Genomic DNA, 26,686 nt, shown 5'->3' with positions numbered 1-26,686 from the left:
GGGTAGCATCGCCTCGTGGTTGCTGGGTGCTTTGGCTAAAACTGCCCACGTGGCTTGAGTCAAAACCTGTGGGCAGCCATCGTCGCCGTGGCGGGTTTGGTGTACGTGGCGGCTAAGGGTTTTTTAACCAAATGAGTCCCAAAGCTACCCCACCAACCACCATAGCTGTTTTACGATCGATGTGCTGCTGCTGTGGGGGTGAACCCACGGGGGTGACCCACAGGGGTGACCCCACAGGGTGTGTTGGTTGAACCCTATGCTCCGGGGGGTGGCGCCACTATGCCCGTTTCACCGGTCGTGGGTGGTGGGACGTGGGGTATGTTGACATCGAGGTTGACACCCAACTTTTGGCCCGCCGTGGCTATGACTATTTCGTTGTTGCTGGCCCACCACTTTTTACTCTCAGTTGCATATCGCTCGGGGCCATGGCGTACAGCCCCACGTCCGAACACGTAGTCGACTTTCGACCTGGCATATTCCAACACGTCTTGGTAGCGTTTGATGGCACTCAGGGAGATCAACTGGAGCATTGATAGCATCCTCAACATTGACAACGAACTGTTTCTGAGCGTCGTAAGCAGTCCCCTTACCTAGGATATTGGAACGCGTTTGCGTCTGCGCACCTAACAGCGCCCACACGTACGTTCGAATCGAGTCGTTTAACCTGATTACCCGGCACGAGTGAACCCTTTCGATTAGGTGTCCAGCATGAACTTTTCCGGTCATCCGCTGCCCCTGCTCGAACCTCCAGACTCGGTAATCCTTTGCTGTCGTCGAAAGCCATGTAACAGTCATCCCACTCGTTGGTTGTGAGGTGATGATACGACTTGTAATCCCATTCTTTCCAACTTCACGCTGGCTTCCACGAGGGGCATGTTGTGAACGATGGGGATACCCAATCCGTGGTTCGACCCGGCAAACGCCAATCCGTCTTCGTGTTTAGTTCGAATTCGTTGCAAATACGTTCGTAGGCCCGTCTATCGTACTGGTTGTTTTTACTGGGTTCCACGCCTTTTCCTGTGGGAGCGGGGCGCTGATCTCTTTGAGGATACGTCTGACCTGGTAGTACACGTGAAACGTGAACACAGACTGACTCAGCGGTCCACGCCGAGTGTCGGTCAATGTCACACCACACCCCGTTGTAGCGCACCACACGGCGAAGTTGAGTTGATTCTGCCAGAACTGCATCGGGTTGTTGAACCAAGCGTGAACTACCTTAGCGTTAGTCACCGAAAACTTATACTTATCGAACACATCTATGAACTGGGTGTCGAAATACAACCCGGCAGCGACCACGATCTTCATGTGGGGGAAATCTACGTTCAGTTTAGGGTAAAACACACCAGGGGAGTACATTTTAAAACTATTATATAATGAGTTTATATACTCTAACATGTACATAACACTTCCAGGAATAACGGGCGGTGAGGCCGTTCAGCTGGCCTTACGCGATTGATAACATGTCGGGTCAACTCAAAGTCGCGCTCTGCGATATCACCTACCTACCGCTGATGGACTAACATCAACGCTAGCAACAATAAACTGTTAGTAGGTGGCTCGCAACCAGATAACTGACGGCTACTACAGCGTGTGGTCTCTAAGCGGCGAGGTCTTCAAACCCTGGGCTAAATTGTACGCCTTGCAACTGAACAACAGCATTTACAAACGCGTTGAAGTCCCCTCCATCGGTGGTACTAGCAACCTAAGTGATATAGTAGATACCACAAGAGCGGCAGTCAACACTCGGTACACCCTAGTCACCACCGGGGATGATAAATGGATAATATACCCATCGTTCGGGGGCAAACTGTTCGACTTAGACGATGTTGAGAGCAACGTGACGGCTATCACCAAAAATAAGCCATATACGCTCGTCTTCACCGAAGATGACAAGTGGGTGTTGTTACCCGATAAAGCCGACTGGTTTCTCAATATTAGGCTCGGCTCCCCCTACGTGTTCACGGATAACAAAGACAACCACCTAAACAAAGTCGTGAACAACGGAACCCTGCTCGTGGCTTACATCCCGACTCAGAGACGTAGCGTAGTCATCAGCCCACTCGCCAGTATGGCAGCCCACATGCTATCGAGTAAACCGGGCATGCAAAACGTGGTATTGCAGTTGGTGTCTGAATTGAAGGCGTGGTCAAGATCCTGGAGAGTCTACCGGCCGAACTCAACACTGATCATCCAAGTCTACCTAGGGGAACCATCGCGGGATGATGTCGAGATCGTGAAGGGGGTCAAACTGCGGTGGGGGAAACAACACCAGTATCACGTTTGCAACGTTTACGTGCGGGTGGGTGTCGACTCCAAAACCAGTCTGCAGGGTGTCACCGTGATCGTGGAAGACACGATATCACTAACCAAGATATTCCTACCCGACAACATACACTTCATGGGGGTGAAGTGCACCCTGAACTATTATCAGAAAACCAGTTGGAAATTATATCGTAATAGTATTATAGCAATGTCTTGGCTTTCGCCCAAAACTACGCTTTAAACGACTTAGGGGACATGGAGGGATTCGATCAGCGTGGTCATAACAACAACTCATACGTCCTATTATTTAAAAACGGTGTGTACATACGGCAGGACCTGGCAGTCTTAAAAGAACCCAAATGGGTGATCAACGTGACCACCACCGCACCTTATATCTCACTAGACAAAGATGGTTATGTCTCTGAAATTAGGAACAACAATTTCATCCAGGCAGTCCCAGTTAATAGCCACCCACCATCATACCATAGTAGGGGTTAGGGCTATGGCCCCAGAATCCACACTCATCGTAGAAGTCGCTTACAAGGGTAAGTTTGATGATTCAGATGACTTTGGCCCCCCAAACTTACAACTTTTACCTGGTGTAACAATACGTTGGGGTGACGACCTTATAGGAGAAGGTTTCGTATCTTGCAGATTCGTTATACGATTGGGGGACTCCCAACAGGGATTACTACCCCCCATAATAAACTGCTATGGTGTTGATATAGACCAGAAGTTACCTATTGACCCTTCCCGTATCTACACATACGAGAATCTAAGTTTTATAAGCCTCAGGTACGTTGACCAACTGTATATTATAGGATGGGGCTGTACCCAGTCGTAGAGGAAGTAGCGAAGACCCTGGAAACCGTAGACGGGTTCCGCATGAGGCAGTTATGTGATGTAAAACGTCAACTAGAACAAGACCGCGACACGCGGAAAGCACTATATAAGAAGTACCATAGAGCTTTCAATGCCGTGGACGGGACTGATACTGCCCTTATGACAACCAGCATGGGACTAGGGGCGGCAGGTGTTGGGTTGTTAGCTACCATCGTAGCTGCACCTATAGTGCTAGGTATTGGAATAACAGCTGGGGTGACAGGGGTGTTAGGGTTGGTGCTTAAATTTGCATCACGCAGACTGCATCGTAAGGCGTTGAAACACAACGAGATCAGGGTTCTAGCCGAAGCAAAGCTGAACACGGTAAGTGAGCGTATTTCCACGGCACTCACTGACAGTAAGATCTCGGAGGAGGAGTTTCGTTCAATCCTCTCTGAACTCACAAAATATGACAAAATGAAACAAGAGATTCGATCCAAGTCTCGTAGGTCTGCTATCAGCGAGGACGAGAAAAAAAAGGACATAGAACAGGGGATACAAAAAGCCCGGCAAGCCTTTATTACGAACACCAAAGAGATCATAGGCGATTCACATTAAACTGTTTCATCGATGTCAACGTGGTATAGCGGCACAATAGTGTCATAGCGGCACGTTAGACGCAGCCCAGGATAGACCCGTTAAACCAACATACTTCAGCCAAGTCCCCTGTAGCTCAGTCGGTTAAGTGGTGCGGCTGTGAGGTGTAACATTAGGTGTTCGTATCCCGCTAGCGTCTCAAACTTTTTTATAGTAGGGGTAATGGTAGCAAGAGCTAAGGGTCCGACCAAAGCCTTATTTGGGAAATAAGGCTTTGCAGAGGCTTTTGTTGAACTTGGTCCCGGACTATCATTATATCTACTACTATGTACCATTCGTTCCATGGTTTTACAGACACGGCTGGTGAAAGATATTGGTTCGTAATCCGATGGATCAGTATGATCCAGGCCAGGCTTCGGATTAGGGACTTATGCCACGAAATTAGGAAAATCCCTGAAGTCCAAATTTGATCAACAATTTCTGAAAAGATTTCTGAACATGATTCAGACAAATGCTTCAAGAGCTTATAGTGAATATTATCAGCCCCTGTTGCTGTATCATGAGCTTGCTCAAGGGCAGTATGGAGCTCATTTATCGAAAATAATTTGTTACAATCTTAGCCATTATTTGATTTAAAATTTATTTTTTTCTTCTGTTGTTTCTGATATTTTTGAAACTCGGGGACATAATTTGACAAAAATAATGCTTGGCGTGGGTTTCACCAAGTTTTATAAACTGTTGATCTTTATCAGTTAGGAAATTGTCACCATCATTTAGATGGTGAACAGTAGATTTAGAACCTTTGCCTTTTATTCTTTCAACCATGTCCCACACCTTTGAAATCGGAATCTAGTTTGGAAACATAGCTCCTCCAAGACTGGTGCTTATTCCGTTTTAATGTGCGTCGAGACTTGGCATTTTTACAATTTGTACTTTATCTAAATTATGGACGGTAGGATGTCGGCGACTATATTTTTTTGCTTTCTGAATACTCTTTCTGGCCTGTTGACTCAGCAATGTTGTTTGTGAGAACAACTGTATAGGATCTTCGCTGTTCGCAAAAACGTCATGTTTGAACACCGGACCAAAAGCCGGATAGTAAACCATTGAAATAAACGTAAATACAGTAGGAAATACATGCCATGACCAGATTTACGTATGTTTTCAGATATTTCCTAACTTTGGGCATATGTTTCATATGAATCTATACCTTTGAAACATATCCTCATCGTACATTTTCGTATGCACAAGGACCTTGTTCATGTATGCCATGACTGGATTGTCAAGTATTTCCAAACATGAATTGCAAAACAGATACCCCAGTAAATCCATGATCATCAAGTATTTCCGATGCATTCCTTTGAATTTCAATGGGTGCTGAAATTTTCGATTTCTGTCTAAATTTACTCAGGCTGGAAACATGTAAATTTACGTACGTGGAGAATCACATGTAAATTTTCAAATTTGCAAATGTTTACACACCTTAGATATTTATGTATCATACCGGATTTCAGGGGTATGTATATGAACGGTTCATACACCTTCATATTACCTGTGCTCAAGCAAGATGATCATTTGTTTCCATCATGTGAAATACTTGGTTCATGTAATTTCATTTTAGTACGTTTGAAATTAACGTTCACGCTAAACCTCATTATTCTTATCATCAAAAGAGCCTGCTTAAGAAAGCAATATTACGTAAGCTAACATGGCTTATTAAGCTGCACTCGCTCTTGCTACCAGTATCAGTTACGCTTTGTTTGCGGTGTTGGCAAATCTTGTGAGTGGTGAACAAACGGGCGAGGAGCTGCCCCTTTGTCCTTGCAAGTGTCCCTAGCTGTCCTAACAAAATAGCACTTTATCTCTCTTGGAGCACGGCCAAATACGCTACACGAACCAACTCGTAATTTCTTAAGTCTCTTCAGCTCGCGCATCAGTACTGTAAAATAGTTTTTGGCAGTACATAATTGGAATATTATTGCACTGCATGTGACCTTTCTTAATAGTTTCACAGTGCCTGAACCATGTTATTTCTCCTTCCGCTCAGCCTTTGCTGTAAAAACGCCATACATGAACTTAAAGTTGTCCACATTTGTTTCATTAACACAAACGTATACGATAACAAACATTGCCATATCAAATTATATATTATGTGAGACATGAAATGAAAAATAGTTTTTATCGTGTAGCGATTATGACCGGATAGCACAGGCGGGTGCGTTCTCTGAGTATACCATAGGCATGTTGGACCTCAGTGCCTTTTGTGAAATTCATCTTGATTGTCCTGTTTAAAGTGACGATCCATAACCCAGATTCCAAAAGCAAATGTCACACAAGTAAATGTGATGTTGCATTGCTGTAATTTTCCTTGTCGGAGGAGTCCTTCTCACAAGATATATATTCCGTTGTTTGGAGCAGGCCTATGACTATTACGCCCCAGTGTTGCTAAACATGTTACAGACTTTTAGCCTGACATAGACGCAGACCTCGTATGTTCAAGTTCAGATCTGAAAGGTGCCGAAAATATTGATTCCAACAAGAATGCAATATCTCAGTTGGTTACTGTTTTCCTAAGTAAGTGGAGTGCTTTCTACAACATTGGAGATAATGGTATCGCTGTTCTTCTGATATTCCCCAAAACAGAAGCTCTACCCATTTAGGGTACAATGTGTATGTTACAGATTTTTAGGCAATAGTCTTAAGACATTTCTACTCTGACCAGGATTCTTCGAACTTGCAACAGTCATTTGAGAAGATCAAGTGAGAAAGGGGTAGTATGCGATGTATCTGGCGGACGTATATGGAGAAAGTTCGAAGAATGCTGCTGTATAAAAACAATAATAGAAATACCGGTTATGTTTGAAAAGCACCCTCAATCTGATAGCCAGTGAGATTATTGTGAACGATCGCAATATGTATCATCATAAACGGGCCCAGATAAAAGTACATGTCATTCATTCCCACATTATATCCCCTTCATAGACACGGGACATGGTTGTTACAAGTAGGGCAAACACTTTCTTCTATAGGTATCTGCCGGTTTCATGCTACATACATGTATTCAGATTATTGAGAAAAGTAGCGACGCATGTTCTCCTCCATCACACATATAATTGTATAGATACCCAGTGATTAGGGATAGCACTGCAGCAACTTAATGAAATTTTCGACCTACACTATCAGCTCCAGTAGTACTGCCATACCTAGCATTGTATTTATTACTCTCTTACATAAGGTGAAATATCACAAGGTTGTCATGGTAATGATAATTTGGTATACTATATATTGTCTTATTCTTTTATCTGCGATCAGAATCTAAATCAGTTTTGACGTGAGCATGTTAAGAGAAAAGAAGGTGTAAAACGAATATTAATGTGATCGAACCTATAGGCCATTGTAAAAGCGAGTTTCAAGCCACCTACATAAAAAACCTTCATGATAAACTTCTGCTAATCCGTGGCACGATTCCAACCATATCATGAGCATGTGTTTGTGAATCATAATCAAATAGTGATGTTACAAGGCGTCCATGCCGCGTCAACAACACATGGAAACGCACGAGAATTGCAATGACGGGCCCCTAAACCACTGTGACCTGGAGACAAATGTGATTGAGCGTATGTAGGGACGGGTAGAAGACACAAGACGAAATGGATATTCGTGCTGTTATACTTTTGAATTATATCAAATTCTTTATTCGCAGAGTGTATGTAGGCCATTGGCCCATAATACAAATATTAAATGTTTGCAGCCATATATGATTGGCGGTGCTTTACAGCATAATAAACAAACATTGCTACATTTCTGATGACAAAGGTATTGTTTGAGGTCATCAATATATTGTAATTTGACAAAGAAGGGTATGTGTAAAATTTGGCAGGAATATATATAGTGCGCAAGGAACTGTATGCAGTACATACTAAAAGGAAATGATACTCGTTTTCTATATATCCATTGTCGCACATGTTACATAACCTGTGATGTCTGGGCTTATTTGTGTATCTTCCCGCTCAATATTTAATTGATGGGAACCACAGCGAAACTGTGCGAGTGCAATGCGAAATTTACTAACGTTAATAACACTTAGCTATGGTTCCATACATAGATTAAACTTAAAAAGAGAATATGAATAAGTTTTAGAACTTGATGATAACGAGTTATGCCATTCTTGATGGGATATATGCTGAGCCCTGATCATAAATTCAGACAGGAAGGAATTTAAGCTACTAATATACTGTCTTTCCCATATATATCCAAATCCTATATTGTAAAGTAATAACTTCAGCTTTGATACCCAATTTGTTTTACCATGGCTGGCATGTAACAATAATAAGTTGTAGCACTTTCTGGGCAGACGAAATACTGGCATATTCAACAATTTATACCAATATTTAATACAACGTTTGTAAGCATAAACATAGACAGGGTATCTGCCACACTCACCCCGAACGATGTGAATAGGGGTTGATATTTTGACACAAAGCAGATATTTACAAGCCAGAGTTTGAGCTTTCTCGATTGGTGAACTAATATCACAATCCAACCCCAGACTTCAGCCCCATTTTGAATTATAAGTAAACATTCGTTCTTGTCACCGGATAAATGTATACTTTCCAGTTTCAACCAAATGTACATTCGAAAGATATCTATATCTAGGTTATGCTATTTGAATCATATTTACAATTAAAAGACCCAAACAATGGTCTGTTGTCAAAATATTTTGTTTTCCGTATCTTGTCCCAATCTGTATCCACAGACCATAAAGTAGTCTATTATATGGTCTCTGCTGTATCATAATCACCGAACGATATTATTTCTCCTTCCGCCCAGCCCTTACTGTAATGCTTACGCCCTAAATGAAGCATATCTGTGTTATAATCTGCAGGAAAACTCCCTGCAGGGTTCGGGTTACAGAGTAAATATACCAAACTCCCATGGCTGGCGGGGACCAACATCTTCAGTAACATTTACATCTGCCAACGCTTAATTCGCAAGTGGTGAGGCAATACGGTAATGAGGCTAAGGGTACCATGTTTGTGAAATATCTATGATGCCTTATATGAAGTCTATAATCTACGCAAGTCTAGCTATGTATGGCTTTAAGACACTGCTTGAAGAAAGGCTCCTTTAGAATTTTGTTTGGTAAATATTAGCATTTCACTGACTTAATCATATTGGAAAACACATGGCAACCTATACTTCATTGTGACTATGATTAAGATCATTGTAAAACACAAGGGTTATTTCCTTTGAGTTAACTGACAGGCTTTCGGTATCAAATGTTTGGAACTCCGGTCAAAGGTGATGTTATGCTGTCTGAAAATATAGCGTTTTTGTAGTGCTTTCGTTGCACTTAATGATAAGTGATTGTTAAATGTACATATGATGTTTTTGAAGGATAATCTCAGTTGACGCAGAGACTTTGCACCTGTTTCCCCCCACTCTTTCCACATCCATCCTTCAGTTTTTATGTTTGTGAGATGATCTGCACACTGATAATTTAAAACAGGTATATAAATAATAACTGTTTGCAATCTTTACCCAGTTCAGTTTTCCATTTATTTAGCAATTTTCAGTTTCTATTATTTTCTGGAAATTTTGTACGGAGGTACATTTAACAGTTTCACCCAATAACAGTAAAGCATACAGATAATACGTTTCGGTACTTTGATAGATTAATAAGTTCACATTATATTCCATGATACTGGAATGCCAAAATGATTAACATTATTATATAATGTATAACAAATCAGATGGCAAAAAGCAAAAGTTAACAACACATGAGCAACATAAATGATGTCAGGTAGTAAGCTTTCAAGAATTACAGAAACTGCTTAGTTATCTAACTTTATGAACTAATTGCCGTCACTGGAGTTTCTATAATCTACCCCAGAGATGGAATCAAAATAGGTGTAGAGTATATTCCGTCGGGTAACTGAAATTTGAGGAAAAAGTCCGTATGGGACAATATCTGTATTCCGAATCAGAAAGAGGCCATCCCAAATAGTGTTGTAACGATTCATCGATAGTATCGATGTTTGCATCGTGAACTATGCGATACGAATGCATCAATACAAAACACATTTAGGCAATATATCAGGATGTTTATATCGCGAGGGTCCATGATACATCGATGTATCGCCACAAGAGACGATATATCCTGATACTACTTAAGTACTACTTAAAGTTGTAAGGAGTATCGCATTAGGAATAGAAGGGAGTCTTTTTTAAATCCTTCTGAAATTTAAAAACAAATTGAGCCTTATAGGAATGTGTTTGTATCTGTTACATGAACAAAGGAGTTGGTGTAGAAGTGAAAGAGTGTGAACATGTTTCAAACTCTGTGAACTGTACAATACTTGTCTTCAAGTAATTGAAATATGTTTCAGTTGTTTGACAAATAACACCATTTATTCACAACTTTGAATGATGTCTTAGCTTTGTTAAAGGTCACATGCAACCAAAAAATCAAACATAATTAAAACACAATTATCACTTCTTCATGACATATAATATGCATTGCTGATTATGAAAAAAACAAATAAACAAAATTATAAGCGTATAATCGCAAATCAAAAGTGCAATATTTTGTACTTGGGTTTACCTCCCTCGAAACGAAGCAGCCGGGATACCGAACCCAGTCAGAGCGGGTGGGTGTGCACTCAAGTGTAACGGCTGGTTCATTAGCAGATGCCGCCTTCACGGGTCATTGTGTGTGTATATATAGAAAGTTGGGTTTTGTAAATACATGCTCATTTTTTGTGTATAACATTTTGCAATCAACAGACATCATAACATGTCATGTGTTCACGTATCACACCTGCCTGTCTGTGTAATTACATAATGTGACAGAGACCGAACTCGGGCCATAAATCAATGCGTTTTGTTTATGGTGTATAGCCTGATTGGTGTTAAGTTCAAATTGCATGTGGTCAGTGATCGCAGTTGTGTATTGAATATTGTCATTAGCAGACAGGCAGGCAGACACACCGGTGTCAATAAAACAAGACATTGAGTTTTGTCTGTGACAGCGACATATCTATATCACAGTTAGAAATCGTGTCAACTCTAAATAATGCTTTTAAGTATCGAACTGAGAAAGTGACTCGGTAAGAAGAACGTGTGGTGAAATAGACAAATGAAATTATATAAACAGTTTATTTACTGTCATAACATACAAAAAGCTCGCGCCTGTGAGATATCAACAAAACATTAGGAAACTAGCTCACACCAAAGCCTTCACAGAGTATTCACCAGACAGCCCGCTTCCAAGTTGCGCGAACCTATTTCACTGCGCACGTGCTATGAGCGCAGCCAGCTGTTGAAACCCGTATTCCCCAGAAATGTCTCGGGAAAATTAGTGAAACGTTTGAACTCCGATTTCGCGCGTTTTTTTTCATCGCGTTATTTTTCAACTTTATAAGTTGAATTTGCATTTTTGACGCTTTGTTTCGGTAAGTCCATATTGAAAGGTATCAGAATCTGCAAAGTTGTGTTTTACGTTGCATGTGACCTTTAAGAAAGAGAACAAAGATAAGATACAATTTAGACAACAGACTTAAGAGTATTTTTCAGTGATTCTGAATTCTGATATAAATTACATTGAATTGTTTGTGAAAGAATTGGTGTGGAAACACAACTTCCCAAAGGAAACTTCAGTTTCAAATTTATTTTTTTAGGCGTGCTGAACATGTTTGACTGTACCTTCTTCAACATGAAATGCTGAAATTTTATTATATCAACAGCTCTTTAAGTGTGTATGTGTGTGTGTGTGTGAATGTAACACAGGTTTTAATGAATTTATAACTATTTTAAGTCACTGAAATATTGCCACTATGACTATAAACTTTAACTCACTCACTCATGATATATCGTCTTGCCTCATAAAACTGGTATCAGGATATATCGTCTCCCCACTTAGGCTACGAAACACAGTTCTAATACCAAGTATGTGCTTATTAACACATTTGCAACTGTTACAGTAATTTACATCGGTAATCATTAATACATTGTAATCATCTTGTTTTGAAAGTAAATGTATAGATAGCTATGATCATGAGTATGATAACTCATACAAGTGTGCACTAAAATTAGGGACCTACCGGTTCATGTCTGTGTAAACACACCTGTCTGTGTTTTATTGCAATAAACAGTCTTTCCTTGTAAGTCATATATAAGAAGTGTACCTAAGGTCAGTTATTTAAACTATAATGAAATTTCCATTACAAAAAGTATAAACGGTATACCTACTGATCAGAAAGGCTTATCAGTAACCCACCACCACCTCCCCCACCCTAGGCCTACCCTATCCCACACTCTCTCCCTCTCACACACATGCACATACGTGCACACGCTCCCTAACACACATATCGCTCTGGCCCATAGACCCAATATTTGAACTAAAAGCGGACATCATGTGTGTGTCAAGAAAGGCAGGCACGTTAATAGTGGTGCTCAGTCATGGGTATCACTTCGCCATGTGTTTCTAATGATCTCCGTGCAGTATGGCGTGGTCCTACGCGCTAAGGAACCCGATGTGACAGTTACATTACAGAACTATTGAGATACATGTTAAAGTAGTGTTAATCTTGTAACACTATATTTACCCATTACCAACCATTTACGCGTGTACTAAATATATGACAAACCTAACCATGGTCATACGAGATTTCAAAGGTATTACAATGCATGTATTACAATCACAGCATTTACATATGTTACGGGGCGGTGGGGTAGCCTAGTGGTTAAAGCGTTCGCTCGTCACGCCGAAGACCCGGGTTTCGATTCCCCACATGGGCAAAATGTGTGAAGCCCATTTCTGGTGTGCCCCGCCATGATATTGCTGGAATATTGCTAAAAGCGGCGTAAAATCAAACTCACTTACTCACTTTACATATGTTACACATGCTAGAAAACAATGGCCAGATTTACACACCTGTGAAATACATGGAAATACAGAGTTGAGTGTTCGTTTATTTTAACACCCCTTTAAACGTGTGTAAATCTGACAGCCAGATGGTACGTAGATTTCAAACGTTTGTTCATATGGCCACCGGATGAAACCTATATTTTTTAACGTTAGTAAATTTGGGTAATACAGTCATTTTGTGTGGTGGAAGTGATCAGTACATAGTGTCATATAATGACCAATCAGCCTTGGCAATGTTCGTTCTTGATAAAGATGGATCATCACCAGGGTTGATTGTTTTGAGAATAGTAGGGAAGTGATCACTTCCACATAGGTCATCATGGACCATCCATTCAATTCGTGATACAAGAATTACATAAATTATTATCGGAAATGAATTCCTCAAGGATTTTACCTTTAGTATTAGTATGGTTGTGACCGTTCAGATCGCCCATGATGAGGCATGGCTTCGGAAGCTGATCATATAGATTCTTAAGATCTAACCCTTGAATAGCTGAAGAGGGAGGGATATATAAGTTGCACAGTGTCAATGTTATGTGCAGGGTGCAACTTGAAGATATGTATTAAGACGGACAGGGCTATGTATTTTACTTTGCCGTATCAAAACAGAAGCACCTCCTGTCGCTTTAAAACCTAGAGGAGAAAAAGACCGATAAGCACTGTACTATCTCAGTAGTATACACAATGGGGTACGGGACCAGGTCCTTCCCAAAGCCTTAATTGTCCAAATTAAGGCCTTGTGAAGTCACTAATCCCATACTCCCATTGTTAGACTAAGGCTTAGTCTCTGAATATATATAATTTTGATAGTAACAATCAAGCCCATTTATTATTGAAAAGGAGCCCTAGGGAGACCAGAGATTCAGAGACTAAGAACATCTGCATTGGGGCTACACATGCTGGGGTCATTACCAATTAGAAGTCACATCATACAACCATCAGATAACGGTATAAGTGACAGGCATATTTATTTGCCCTCCTTTTAAGCTCTGTCCTATCTCCATGCTGTCATCACCTCATGTGGGCCGGTCAAGTGCCCCTACTGCCTAACATTTTACTGTTGGGAAACATGCGGCCCACAATGTCACTTGGACACTAGATGACCAAGGTGCAAGATCTGTCTGGAACACCAACAAAATTATTTATGAATTTGAACTTATCTCCAAATTCAAAAGTTTCCATTTGTATAATATGCGAAGAGGATATAGATAACCACCTTTTTTTAAACAAACTGTTCAATGGAATTTAAAAGGCCAGCGTCTGTCCTACGCTTGAAGATGTTCCTGGTATTTCTAGATACTAGATCATCCTCACTAGATTTCACCTTGCATACCTCAATCACATCACGAAGGTAAACAGATTTAATTCCGAGAGGCTGTGCCTTTTGAATTTGGTTCTTCACGAGAAGGCGACTAACAGGGTCAGGTGGTCAGGCTTGCTCACTTGGTTGACACTTGTCATTGTATCCCAATTGCGTAGATGCTCATGCTGTTGACCACTGGATTGTCTGGTCCAGACTCGACTTATTTACAGACCGCCGCCATATATGGAATATTGCTGAATGCAGTGTAAACCCAAACTCACTCACTCACTCACTCTTCATGAGTGCTAGGTCCCTGCCATATGTTTTACTGTTGAGCAATTAGATAAAAATAGATACTCAAAACACACCAGAGTTTCACACAATAATCCTATATCAGGAATAAGAAAAATAACCCTTGTTTTAATTACAATTAAATCCTTAACCGCATTAACAATTGGGCTGCTATGTGTGGACCCAAGTCAGACAATGAAACAATACTTTTTACAACTTAACATTCAGGAGGAACCTTTCCACAAGATTTTTCTGGATTTGTCTCTTCAAGACCAGAAACTGTACACAAGGCCTCCACTATAGCTTCATGTCACCCAGTGTGCTTGTTAATTAAGAGTTGACAGATGAAAATGTGAGGCAAGATTCCTGACCACTGGTGAGGATGTTGGTCCGGACAGCCATGGTAGTTAGATATGTTTACTTTGTAATCCGACCCCCAAAGTGAGTTAGTTTTCTTGCAGATGTTAACAGACCCTGAACCTGAGGAAATCTAGACTTGCTTTATTTAGGGCTTTACCACTGCAGAGAGGGCTTGGCAGTAGGGAAATTAATGTGGTTCAGGGACTGTGAGACAGACTACCCCATTGTGTATACTACTGGTTGAGGTACATGCAAAATTTAACGAAAATCGGAAAACCTTACTTGTTGTTTCGGGAAATCTTGCGAGGCCGGTCGGGATACGAACTCACAAATCGCACAGTTGCGCTGCAGCACGACAAGCAAGCTGACCCCAGCAGCTTAGCGGACTGAGCCACCACAGCTCCCGTTGGTCTCGGCATTCGATTTTCCTGGTCTGTGTTGAAGTGAGTGAGTGAGTGAGTATGGTTAAGCCGCCTTTTAGCAATATTCCAGCAATATCATGGCGGGGGCCACCAGAAATGGGCTTCACACATTGTACCCATGTGGGGAATCAAACCCGGGTCTTCGGCGTGACGAGCGAACGCTTTAACCACTAGGCTACCCCACCGCCCCTCTATGTTGAACGAGTGAGAGAGGTCAGAGTTGACAGTTCACAGTTCAGTTCGCAGTTCGCAATTGTATTTCTGGGTTGAGCGAACGCTGTGGGTGACTCGCCCTGCCTGCAGTGTCTCTCTCTCTCTATGTCTCAGCTGGCTATTCAGCTGTAGCGCTCGCTGAGCTGGCTGGCTAGGTTATGTTGATATCTGCGAAACAATTTATTGTTAATCTCCTTCTATGATTTGTTTGGTTTTCGTAAGGAAAGCTTGCCGGGCCTGTTGTTCCCCTTGTTGTATGTACTTTGTTTTCTCTTCTTCGCTGATGACAGCGTTTTTACGAGACTTGGTTCGAATCTCGTTTCATTCTGTTGAGTTCTGAGAGAACCAAACGAAACTCCTTGGAGATTTTACAGTTGGTGAGCGTGGTGGAAATATGATCGTTATCGTTTTTAACTTCACTTCGGCTAGAATTCGTCATGTTTCAATGCTTTACGTTGCAGTCTGCAAGATATGAACTTAAGGGCCAATCCCACCTACCCTTCCACTCCAGCTTTTATTTTGATGCCCAGCACCACGGGTGAAGCCACGACGGTGGATAACAACCTGACACCAGCCGCGCCTAATCCCATGCCGGTTGCCATCAGGGCGATGTCGACACTGTCCACAGAATTGGCAGCCCTGTGATATTTTTCTATAATGCTGAGCGTGTATCACGTTCATGTTCTATTTGTTGTTTGATCTCGCATAACTGTTGCAAACGAAACCCATCTACTGTTTCATCCACGACTGGGTACAGTCCCATCCTATATGTATATTTTTCTTATAAAATAATATTTAATTGGTTTTCCGTCAATCTTCAATGAATATACTTTAAACTGATGAAGTACAAGTTTCGGATAAAATAATGGTCCGGAGTAAAAAAACATGACCCCCTCGCGGTTTGTGGTAGGGATTCTTCCTGGCTGTATATAAATATGACAACGTTTATTTCGATGGCGATCATGCCAGCATATTTTCAATCCCAACAGAATGCTCACATCTCCAAGAAAGACTTCCATAATAAGTGTAGAACCTTTTATTACACTGATCCACGAGTTTGGGACTTCAGTATATTTTCTTAATTCTAACCATTTATGTTTCTTTTCTGGACGGGTGACTAACAAATTACTCGTTTGATCTAATAATGTTGATACGTACATCTCCTTTTTTTTCATCCCCCGCAACGGACTTCTGAATTAAATATTTTTGGCGTTTCCATGGCAAAAGGTCGACTTTGACTGAAATTGGTGGTAGTGCTCTTTTCCGGAGCAGAACTCTAAGACCTTTCACTATTTCTTCACCAAACTTGGCGCATAGATAGATCTGGTGGTGTACTTGTGCCTTTTGGCAGTTTTGGAATTCTGAATAAAATATTTTTGGCGTTTCCGTGGCAACAAGTTTCACTTAGCCTGAAATTGTGGTAGTGCTCTTTTCCGGAGCTGAACTCTAAAAGTGTTCACTATTTCTTCACCAAACTTGGCACATAGATAGATCTGGTGGTGTACTGGTGCCTTTTGGTAGTTTTGGAATTCTGAACAAAATATTTTTGGCATTTCCATGGCAACAAGTTTGACTTAGACTGAAATTGGTGATAGTGCTCCTTTCTGGAGCAGAACTTTCAAACCTTTCAATACTCTCCTTCCACTTTTCTATATACACACCTAAATATTTGACATAATCATAACTCGTAGACATAATCATGAAGAGTATTTTGCCATTGCGGGGGATACTGATGACTTTGTCTTCTTGTTTAATTTTCCCCCGCAACGCATTTTGCGGGGATATTACTATGCACTCAGTCTGTCCGTGCGTGTGTGCATCCATTCGTCCGTGCACATTTGTCTCTTCCGGAGCAGAACTCTAAAATCGTTCAATATTTCTTCACCAAACTTGGCACATAGATAGATCTAGTGATCTACTGGTGCCTTTTGGTAGTTTTCGATTTCTGAATAAAATATTTTTGGGGTTTCCATGGCGACAAGTTTCACTTTGACTGAAATTGGTGGTAGTACTCTTTTCTGGAGCAGAACTTTAAAACTGTTCACGGTTTCATCACCAAATTTCATACATAGGTAGGTCTATTGGTGAACTGGTGCCTTTTGGTAGTTTTGGATTTCTGAATAAAATAACTTTTTTGGCGTTTCCATGGCAACAATTTCAACTGAATTTGGTGGTAGTGCTCCTTTCTGGAGCAGAACTTTGAAACCTTTCAGTAATCTCCTTCCACTTAGTTATATACACGCCAAAACATTTGACATAGTAACTTGTAGACATACTCATGAAGAGTATTTTGCAATTGCGGGGGATATTGATGACTTTGTCTTCTTGTTGTACCTGGAATACAACTATTCAGTACAACCCCCTTATTTTTTAGTTTGATGACATTACCATCATCATCCATGACAAGATAGGCCTGGTAAGGATAATATCGATGATCCAGATCAATTGAGATTCGATTATCACTTCTCGTCGTTTGTACATGTTGTCTTGTAAGTGCAGGACGTATAAGGTGTTGTCCTCGCCGGGCAGATCAAATCCCTGCGTGTCCCCGAGATCGGCTAGCATTAGGTTGGGATGCTGGTTCATCGTTTTATACAAATTACGAAATGGTTTTCAATTGGTTTTTCGGATAATTCATAGGACGTGCACTTCAAACCAATGAGATGTATGTTGTCGTGTAGGAAAATTTTAGTGAGCGATATCGTGTCTTCCACAGTCACAGTGTCTCCTTGCAGACTGGTGTATGCATTCGCGTTCACCCGCACGTAAACGGAGCAAACTTCGTATTGTTGTTTGGCCCAGCGGAGTTTGATGCCTTTTATGATTTTGACGATGTCATGCGCTGATGGCAGTTCGCTGAGGTAGACTTGGATGTACAGTGTGGATTTCGCCAGCTGGATGTCTACTACGCTGTCGAATTCCGACATCATCTGCAATCCCACATTTTGCATCCCGGGTTTGCTCGATAGTGTGTTGGCCACTTATTGCGTCAGCACACTGACGATCACGCTGCCTCTATGCGTTGGGACGTAAGGCACAAGTAGCGTTCTGTTGTTCACGACTTTCATCAGATAGTGATCTTTGTTGTCCATGAAAACGTGGGGAGAGCTGAGCGTGATGTTGAGATTCCAGTCGATTTGGGATGGCACTAATACCCATTTGCTGTCGTCGTTGAAGATGAGAGTGTACTGCTTGTTTCTGGAGATGACCGTGGTCACGACATCATCCAGGTTGAATAGCCTGCCACCAAACGCTGTGGTTGTTGTCCATTAGTCCTTGTCATTGCGGACAACGTCGTACCGCGTCCTTCGGTATCGACGAAATCGCCTAGGTCGTTGTTCTTGTTACCGCCGGCAGAGCAGAGTGACGCATTTGTAAATGTTTTTCAGTAGCAAGGTGTACAGTTTGCCGTTGACTCCGCGTGTGTCCCCGAGGTTGGAGATCGCTATGTTGGCGCATTTTCTAATGCGTGTTCTTGGACCTTGAGACTTGGTCATTGTCGTATGTGCAGCGTCGCGCGCTGAGATATCCTATACTTATGGGATCATGTTTAATGTCTAAAACTGATATTTTCAATTCCGTGATGGATCTCGTGTTAATTTCTTGAACTGCCTCGATGAAAACGATTCGGTTCTGCCGTCGTTGTACTTTTCTGTTTTCACAGGCTCTCAGCAGCATGGAAGGTCGTTCTCCTTGAACATTGTTGGTCGTGCTAAGCTGATCCAGATGAATGCACAGTTCGCGATACGGAACGATATCTGGTAATTTCGTGCCAGTCATGGTGGCTTGCAGTGTTATTTCGTTCGACATCAACCCCAGCGTTCTCGCCAACGGCCGGCTTATTCTCAAGTCGTTTTTTCCGTTATTGGCGAACACGAGAATGCCGTTAGAGTTGTTCATTTTGAGTTCGGCTCCCACAGGTTTGAAGATCTCGTCGTTGAGCAAGCATACGCTGTAGTAGCCATCCGTTATTTGGTTGCGTTCGTTATTGACGAAATAGCCTGTTCTTGCTGCCGCTGATGTTGGTCGAACGCGGGTAGTAGGTGATATCGCAGAGCGCAACTTCGATATGTACAAACCGGGAGTGTTTTATTCTAAAAGCGATGTAGATTGCACGCATATGAAGATTGTGGTAAACCAAAGGATGGTTTACATTTCAGAGCTCGGTTCATCGACGAAATTACGGGCTTTCGGTAATGAATGTGACAACGGTGCACACTTTGGTTTAACAACCCGATGCAGTTCTGGCAGAATCAATTCAATTACGTCGTGTGGTGCGCGACTACCAGGTGCGGTGTGATGTTGAACGACGATCGCCGCGATGAACTGAGTCTGTTTTCTCGTTTCACGTGTACTACCAGATTAGACGTATTTTGAAAGAGATCAGCGCCCCGATTCCGCAGGACAAGGCTTGGAACGCAGTAAACAATCCGTACAATAGACGTGCGTACGAACGCGTTTGCGATGAATTCGAACTAGATCCAAAGACTGTCGATTGGCGTTTGCTGGGTCCGAACCACGGTTTGGGCATTCCCATCGTTCCCAACATGCCTTTCGTAGAAGCCACCAAACAGCTGGTGAAAGACTGGGGTTACAATTTGTATTCGACGACTTACGGCTTTGTATTCGCCTTTTGACGACAGCAACGATTACCGAGTTTGGAGGTTTAAACAGGGCCCGCGGACGATTGGAAAATGTTCATGCTTGATAATTCGAAAGGGTTTTCTCTCGCGGGCGTCGTCAGTGTGGGCCGTGCGGGGTGTGCAGACGCAGACGTTCCGGCATCGTGGGTGAAGGGACAGCTTATGTCCTGCAGAAACAGTTCTTGTCGAACGTCGAGGATGCCATCGCGTCTCCCGTCGATCTGCCGAGTGCCATCGAGTGCAATCAAAATGCGCTGGAATATTTTGAAAGTTGACTACGTGTTCGGCGTGGGACTGTACACGGCTCTGAGTAACATGCAACTGAGGGTGAACAGAGTCCTCGGCTACAACAACGAAATTGCCATCGCCACCAGCGAACAAAAGTTGGGCTTGAATCCGGACGTCAATAACGCGAGTCCAGTCGTGCGCTGCATGAAACGGGCATCATGGTGCCATCCCCGGAAGTAAAACAATGACGACGATGACAGCAGTAGCTGCCTCCGATCGTGCAGGGAAACAATCAGCGGCACGTCGATCACAAAACGGCTCTGGTGGTCGGCGGGATTGCGGTCGGACTGTTGCCTCATTTGGTTACAAATTCCCCAGCTGCGACGTACTCAAGACCCGCCACGGCAATGACGAAAGCTCAAAGGTTTTGACCGAGCCACGACAGTGTGGTCAGCAGCCAGGAAACGATGCTGCCCAAGATACCAGGCAGCGCTTCGGCAGCTTTGCCAGCCAGTTTAGCCAGGGCTTCGCCGAGAGATTTCAAATGTTTTTTGTCCAGTCCCCGAAGTCTCCTGATGATGATGGGCTTGGTGGTGTTGGGATTGGTGTGCCTCCCATCAGCGATACGACCAGGGTCGATATGATGAAGCCCAAGGCCATCAGAATGCTGGTGATGGTGATCCCTTGTTTCCAGAACAGATTTCGGATCCTGCCACCCAAGTGGTGTCCTCGTTCACGCATGCGGCTGATTTGCGATCGGAGGGCTTCCCGGTTGGATGAAGTGGCTTCTATTCGAGCCAATCTCGTCTTCCAGGTCGCGAATTCTGTTGGTGATCTAATCTCAGCTGTACTTGTTACCCTCGTTGAGTTTTCTGTTTGCGTGAGCGATGTGCTCATCGACTTTGTCCAGTTTGGGTAGGTTGTTCATGAATGATCCATGCATGGTCTGCAAGGACTTATCTAGAGCTCTAATTTCCCAAAGAGGTAATGGACTGTCGTCTAGCATGGCCAGTATGCTGTCGAGTCCGTCCGAAGCTTCTTGAACATGTTGTGGCATGTGGCGCCGAGTTCGGTCCTAACGTTTTGCAGATCTCGGATGACCTTCGTGGAAATTTTGGGTAGTGCGCTGCCGTAATCTAGCAGGTCTAAGTCGTTGCCGATGAGATCATTACAGCCATGGCGTCTGGCTAGTGTCGACAGGGCGAGCGGTTCTCTCGTGTGTTTGTTCATGAGATCGACCTCTGGATGGGCTTTCCCTTCGTTGCCGATTTTGAACTTGGAATAGTCGAGTACCAATGGCTTTAATGCATCGTAATAATCGTCCATGGTCTGCTTTAAAAGTTCGTTTCCCACGGTGTTGCCAATGAACGAGGTGTCCGCTGCTGAGGTGTCCAGCAGAGGCTGAATGTCGAATCATCCATATCAATATCGTCCGCCATTTTTTTAATTAATTTATAATATATATATTTTCAATAACAAAACAATGTCGCAATACGGACGAAAGCTAGATTCTTTCGAAGATGGAGGGAGCCGTTCGGCACCAGAGCCATGCGTCAATTGGTGACCATCACCAACAATCTGAGCATGATCGATCAAAACAAACGCTGCTGGTTCGATTCCCCAGCCTGGGCGCGAATGACGTCATTGTCCCCGGCACGGCTCAACAGGCTTTTCAGATCACTTTAGAGTCCACGAACGACAAACACATGATCGTGCGCAACCTGGGTCGCGCCATCGTCAGGAAAACCACCATCAAAATCAGCGGGAACGAGGTGCTGAGCATCGACGACAGCGACGTGTTTTGCACTTAATGGACCTGTGGAAAACCAAGAACGAACGCGCTGACATGTTGTATCAAAGACTTTGTTGGTGTACCTACAAATCGAATGACATGCGTGTGGGAAAAGCTATAACGCAAGACATGCTCGCTGGGATACGTGCCACAACACTAGGAGCACATGCTGTTTTACCAGGCCGCGCTGGGTGACTGACTGGAATACGAACTCACGTTCAACGACTACGGCAAAAGTATCTTCACACGGGACGGCACCGAGGCCAGCTACGTCATCGACAACATCTCGCTGGAGTTCGACATGGTCACAACCCGGAGCTGGTTCGGCAGATTCGCAACCAGTACTGGGTAAAGCTGTCCATCCTGTACAATCGTGTGCTGTGTCACCGGACGATCAAGGACAAGAGCGGCACATTGCGGAACATCAACCTGAACGTGCTGGCCCGATCGATGAAAGGCATCTTCATCATTCCAGTGGCGGAATACGAGCCGTTACAAAGAAACAGCAACCAAGCAGTGGGGACGAGATAAAAAAACTACCGGCCATTGAGGGACAATGGCCGGAAGTCAACGACGTTGTCCAAAAACTGCTTTTACGCTACGTAACGCTTGGTAAGTACCTGAAAGACCATTACACACTGTGGTTCGACATGAGATCCAGGGACGACTACAAACTGCACGGCAGCAGATGCCGCATCGAGGACGGCAGCGAGGGGATCACCATCCAAATCACTAAGAAGGCGCAAAATCCGGCCGGCAAGTGAAATTTATATTTGTACGTGATTATGGACGTGCAACTGAACATAGACAATGGAAGATTCAGGCAAGCCATATATTGATTTACCCCGCGATCCGCACAGCGCCATCGTGTGCGGTCAGACCGGATGCGGCAATACGGCATTCGTGCTGGACATGCTGGAAGGTTACTATCATGACGTGTTTGATCACATCGTCATTATCTGCCCTACTTTACTGATGAACAAGACGTACACAGAAAGGCCGTGGATGATGAAGGACCTGGACGTGCGCAAAATAGAATAAGAAGTATGTTCCCAGTTACAACACGAGCAAACCGACCAAACACATCCTCTATCTCGACGCAAACAACCTGTACGGCTGGGCCATGAGTCAGTATCTTCCCACCAGGGGATTCGAATGGGTCTCATCTGATATAGACGTCGATAGCGTTGAGCCGGATTTGAACAAAGGATACATACTCGAAGTGGACTTGGAATATCCCGCAGAATTACACGAATCGCACAACAGCTATCTGCTAGCTCCCGAACGATTGACGGTGAACCCGGACCGGATGTCTGAATATCAATGAACGTTGCTGGGGAAATATCAGCTGGCTAACGTCGAGAAATTTGTACTGGACTTGATGAACAAGAAAAAATACATCGTTCACTATCGTAACCTGCAGCTGTACTTGTTGCTGGGAATGAAACAGGGCGTTCAAGTACGAGCAAAGTCCGTGGATGGAGCTCTACATCAGAATGAACACGGATTTACGAAAGCTGGCCACGAGCGATTCTGAGAAAAACTTGTACAAACTCATGAACAACTCAGTGTTTGGCAAGACGATGGAGAATTTGAGAAAATGCATTAACGTGAAACTTGTCAGATCAAGCGAAGAAGAAAAACTCAGGAAACTGATAGCCAGCAGGTGTTCAACCGAAGCAAGCTATTTGATAACGACTTGGCAGCGCTGCACATGAACAAAACCCACATCAAATTCAACCGGGCCTGTTTACGTGGGGATGAGCATCCTCGACTTATCCAAACACCTGATGTACGACTTTTATTACAACGAGCTGAAGAAGCAGTACAGCGACAAGTGCGAAGTGCTGTACATGGACACGGATTCCCTCGTAATAGCCATTTGTACGACACCAGTGACTATCCGAAAGACCATCCTTTACACAGCCAAGTCAACAAAAAAGTGCTCGGCAAGATGAAAGACGAATGCGCGGGCACGCCGATCGCCGAGTACATCGACTTGAGACCCAGATGTATTCCATCAAGAAAGCAGACGATGACAAAATCAGAAAGGCAAAAGGCGTGAAAAAATACATGGTGAAAAAACTCATCAAGCACACCAGATTCAACGAAGCCTTATTCAAAACCCGCACTTTCAAACACCAAATGAACATGTTGAGAAGCGACGGACACAGGGTATATGGACTGAAAATCAACAAGATGTCACTGTATGACATGGACACGAAACGATGGATTGCCACTGACGCAGTCACCACTTACGCGTATGGACACACACGCACATTAAATAATTAAAAAATGCACATACATCATGGAGAAAATTTACGACAGCCCACGCACATACTGGAAATGCGCGGACGCCATCCAAAAACTCACCAAAGCCTCTCGGTGAGAAGCCTCAAAGATTCGAACGAAGTCGCCAAAGCCTTAGAACGCATATACAAACACAGTCGCTTGACTTAGCCTGCCGTATTGCAAATCGATCCCGGACGCGAGTTGATGGGAGCCGTGTCGCAGCTGCTGGCCAAGCACGACGTCCAGGTGAGACGAGGCGTGGCTGGAGCTCACTGCAGCCAAGCCATCATTGAGAGATTCAATCGCACATTAGCGGAACACCTGTTCTCACACCAATACTCGCAGGATTTAATCCATCCCGAAAACAGAAATACAGAATGGGTCGTACGTTTGCCGCAAGCGGTGGATGCCATCAACAACGAAAGCACCAGACTTGTGGATAAGAGACCCGTCGAAGCCATCAAAATGAAATCTGTTGAATCAGCAGCAGCGGCACGTCATGATAAAACAGAGAAAAAATTACTGGACCGGGTCAGCGTTAGGTACTTGTACCAGTTGGGTACGGTGAATACAAGGGAGACAGCAGAAACGCGCCACCGATCCAATATGGTTCATGGAAATGTACAGCGTAGACCTGGTCGACATCAAATACGGCGAACCGAACTTGTACTACTTGAAAGATGGGCCGCCAAGAGCATTCGTCACAGGAAAAATAACTTGGTTTCCAGACACCGGAAACCTAACAGAAATGTAATGGAAACTTAAGTTTCAATTAGGTTTCAGGACCGTTTCTCTACATTTCCTTCAGGTTTCCGGAAAACGGAAACTTACAAATTACCCAGAAACCAGTATGGCTCCAGTGCGTTTCCGTTACCGAGCTTCCTGTAGGGCTCCAGTGCGTTTCCGTTACCCAGTTTCCTGTAGGGCTCCAGTGCGTTTCCGTTACCCAGATTCATGTAGGGCTCCAGTGCGTTTCCGTTACCCAGATTCCTGTAGGGCTCCAGTGCGTTTCCGTTACCCAGATTCCTATGAGGTTCCATTGGGTTTCCCTTATCCTCTACTTTCAGATGGTTTTATTTATTTACTTAGTTCAATTATTTTTCCCTTTGATTTTCGTTTCTATTAATCGCATTAACCATGTTCCATAAGTTTCAGTAAATCAGGATCAGTATGGCTCCATTTGGTTTCAATTATTAGTATTCAGTGATTACCATATGTCCATATTAAATTATGATTATTCAACTATATTAACTGTAGTTGAAATGAGTTAATTATATACTAGCCACATAAAGAAACTGTGCATTGTCAAAATATTATCCCAGTTGATAAGTACGATAACAATGTCAAAGGTATATATAAACTTTAATGGAGGGATCATGAGACCATAACAAGTCGGGAGAATTTCAATTGAAAAGTCAATCACAATGACGTCACGAGTCCACAAGCGGGACAGGGGTCAAACGACCATGTCACAAGCTCAATAACGGGGTATGTCCATCATCGGCATTGAGAACAGCAGTTCATGGACGACGCATAGAGCCTATCAAATGTGCAAGGAAGTCTTTTGGGATATCACGCCAGATTCTCTCAAGTTGCAAGGTCAAGGACGTTATCTGGCGGATGAGGAAGACGGCGTAGACATCGATCCATCTCGTACCAAACATGCTCTATCAGGGAGAGGTCCGGGTGAATTTGCAGGCCAAGGCAGTAAGTCAACGTTGTGGTGTTGCAATAAATCAATAGCAACCCTAGCCGTATGAGGGCGGGCATTGTCCTGTTGGAATGTTAACCCAGGGCCATGACGTTGCAGAAAAGGAATTGCCACATGTCGAAGAATCTGATCGCTGTAGCCCACACCAGTTAAGTTGCCCTGAACAATCACCAAAGGAGTTCTTTGGCGTGTTGTTATTCCACCCCAAATCATCACGGAACCACCACCAAAGCGATTCCTCTCCAAGACACAGGCCTGTGCATAACGTTCCCCACGCCTCTATAGGCACGTTGACGTCCATCACTATGGGAAATATTAAACCTGGACTTACCTGTGAAAACAACATTTCTCCACCAAAACAAGGGTCTGCGGACATGATTTGGGCACCACATTCAGCGAGCTTGTCGATGGCGTTGTGTCAGGATAGGCCGTATGGCGTTGTTGTCGTGGTCTGACGTAAACGTTGTCAAACTGTGTTGGGGTGGATACGGCGAAGTCCAGGGATGGTTCGGGCAGTCATCACTGCAGTCTGAAACCTGTGTCGAAGATGGGTCACCCTTATCCATCTGTCCTGTCTTGGCCGTGGACGGCCAGAACCTGGCCGATCGATGACGTCATTTGTGTTCTGGTAGCGTCACACCAGTGCAGAAATGGTGTTTCGGTGGCAGTGGAAATGTGCAGCCACTTGTCGTTCAGACATTCCCCCATGGACCATCCCAATGGCCTCATGACGTTGTGCAGACGTGAGCCTTGGCATGCTATGCGTTTCAATAGCCGTTTAATTTTTTGAACGATCGCAAGGGCAGGGGTTGAGCTTTCCA

The 26,686-nt window shown here is 43.5% G+C and overlaps 1 protein-coding gene across 1 annotated transcript in view; it reads left to right on the top strand.

The window, feature by feature from the left end:
- The window catches only part of LOC124283991 (retinal guanylyl cyclase 2-like), a 388,141-nt gene that overhangs the window by 302,424 nt on the left and 59,031 nt on the right, over window positions 1-26,686 (top strand). The window lies entirely within an intron of this gene.

This window comes from Haliotis rubra, unplaced genomic scaffold (genome assembly GCF_003918875.1).
Source record: "Haliotis rubra isolate DU_JTF1 unplaced genomic scaffold, ASM391887v1 Scf327, whole genome shotgun sequence".
Lineage (NCBI taxonomy): Eukaryota > Metazoa > Mollusca > Gastropoda > Lepetellida > Haliotidae > Haliotis > Haliotis rubra.
The sequence above is the reverse complement of the archived record's forward strand: the minus strand, read 5'-3'. Positions and strand labels throughout refer to the sequence as shown.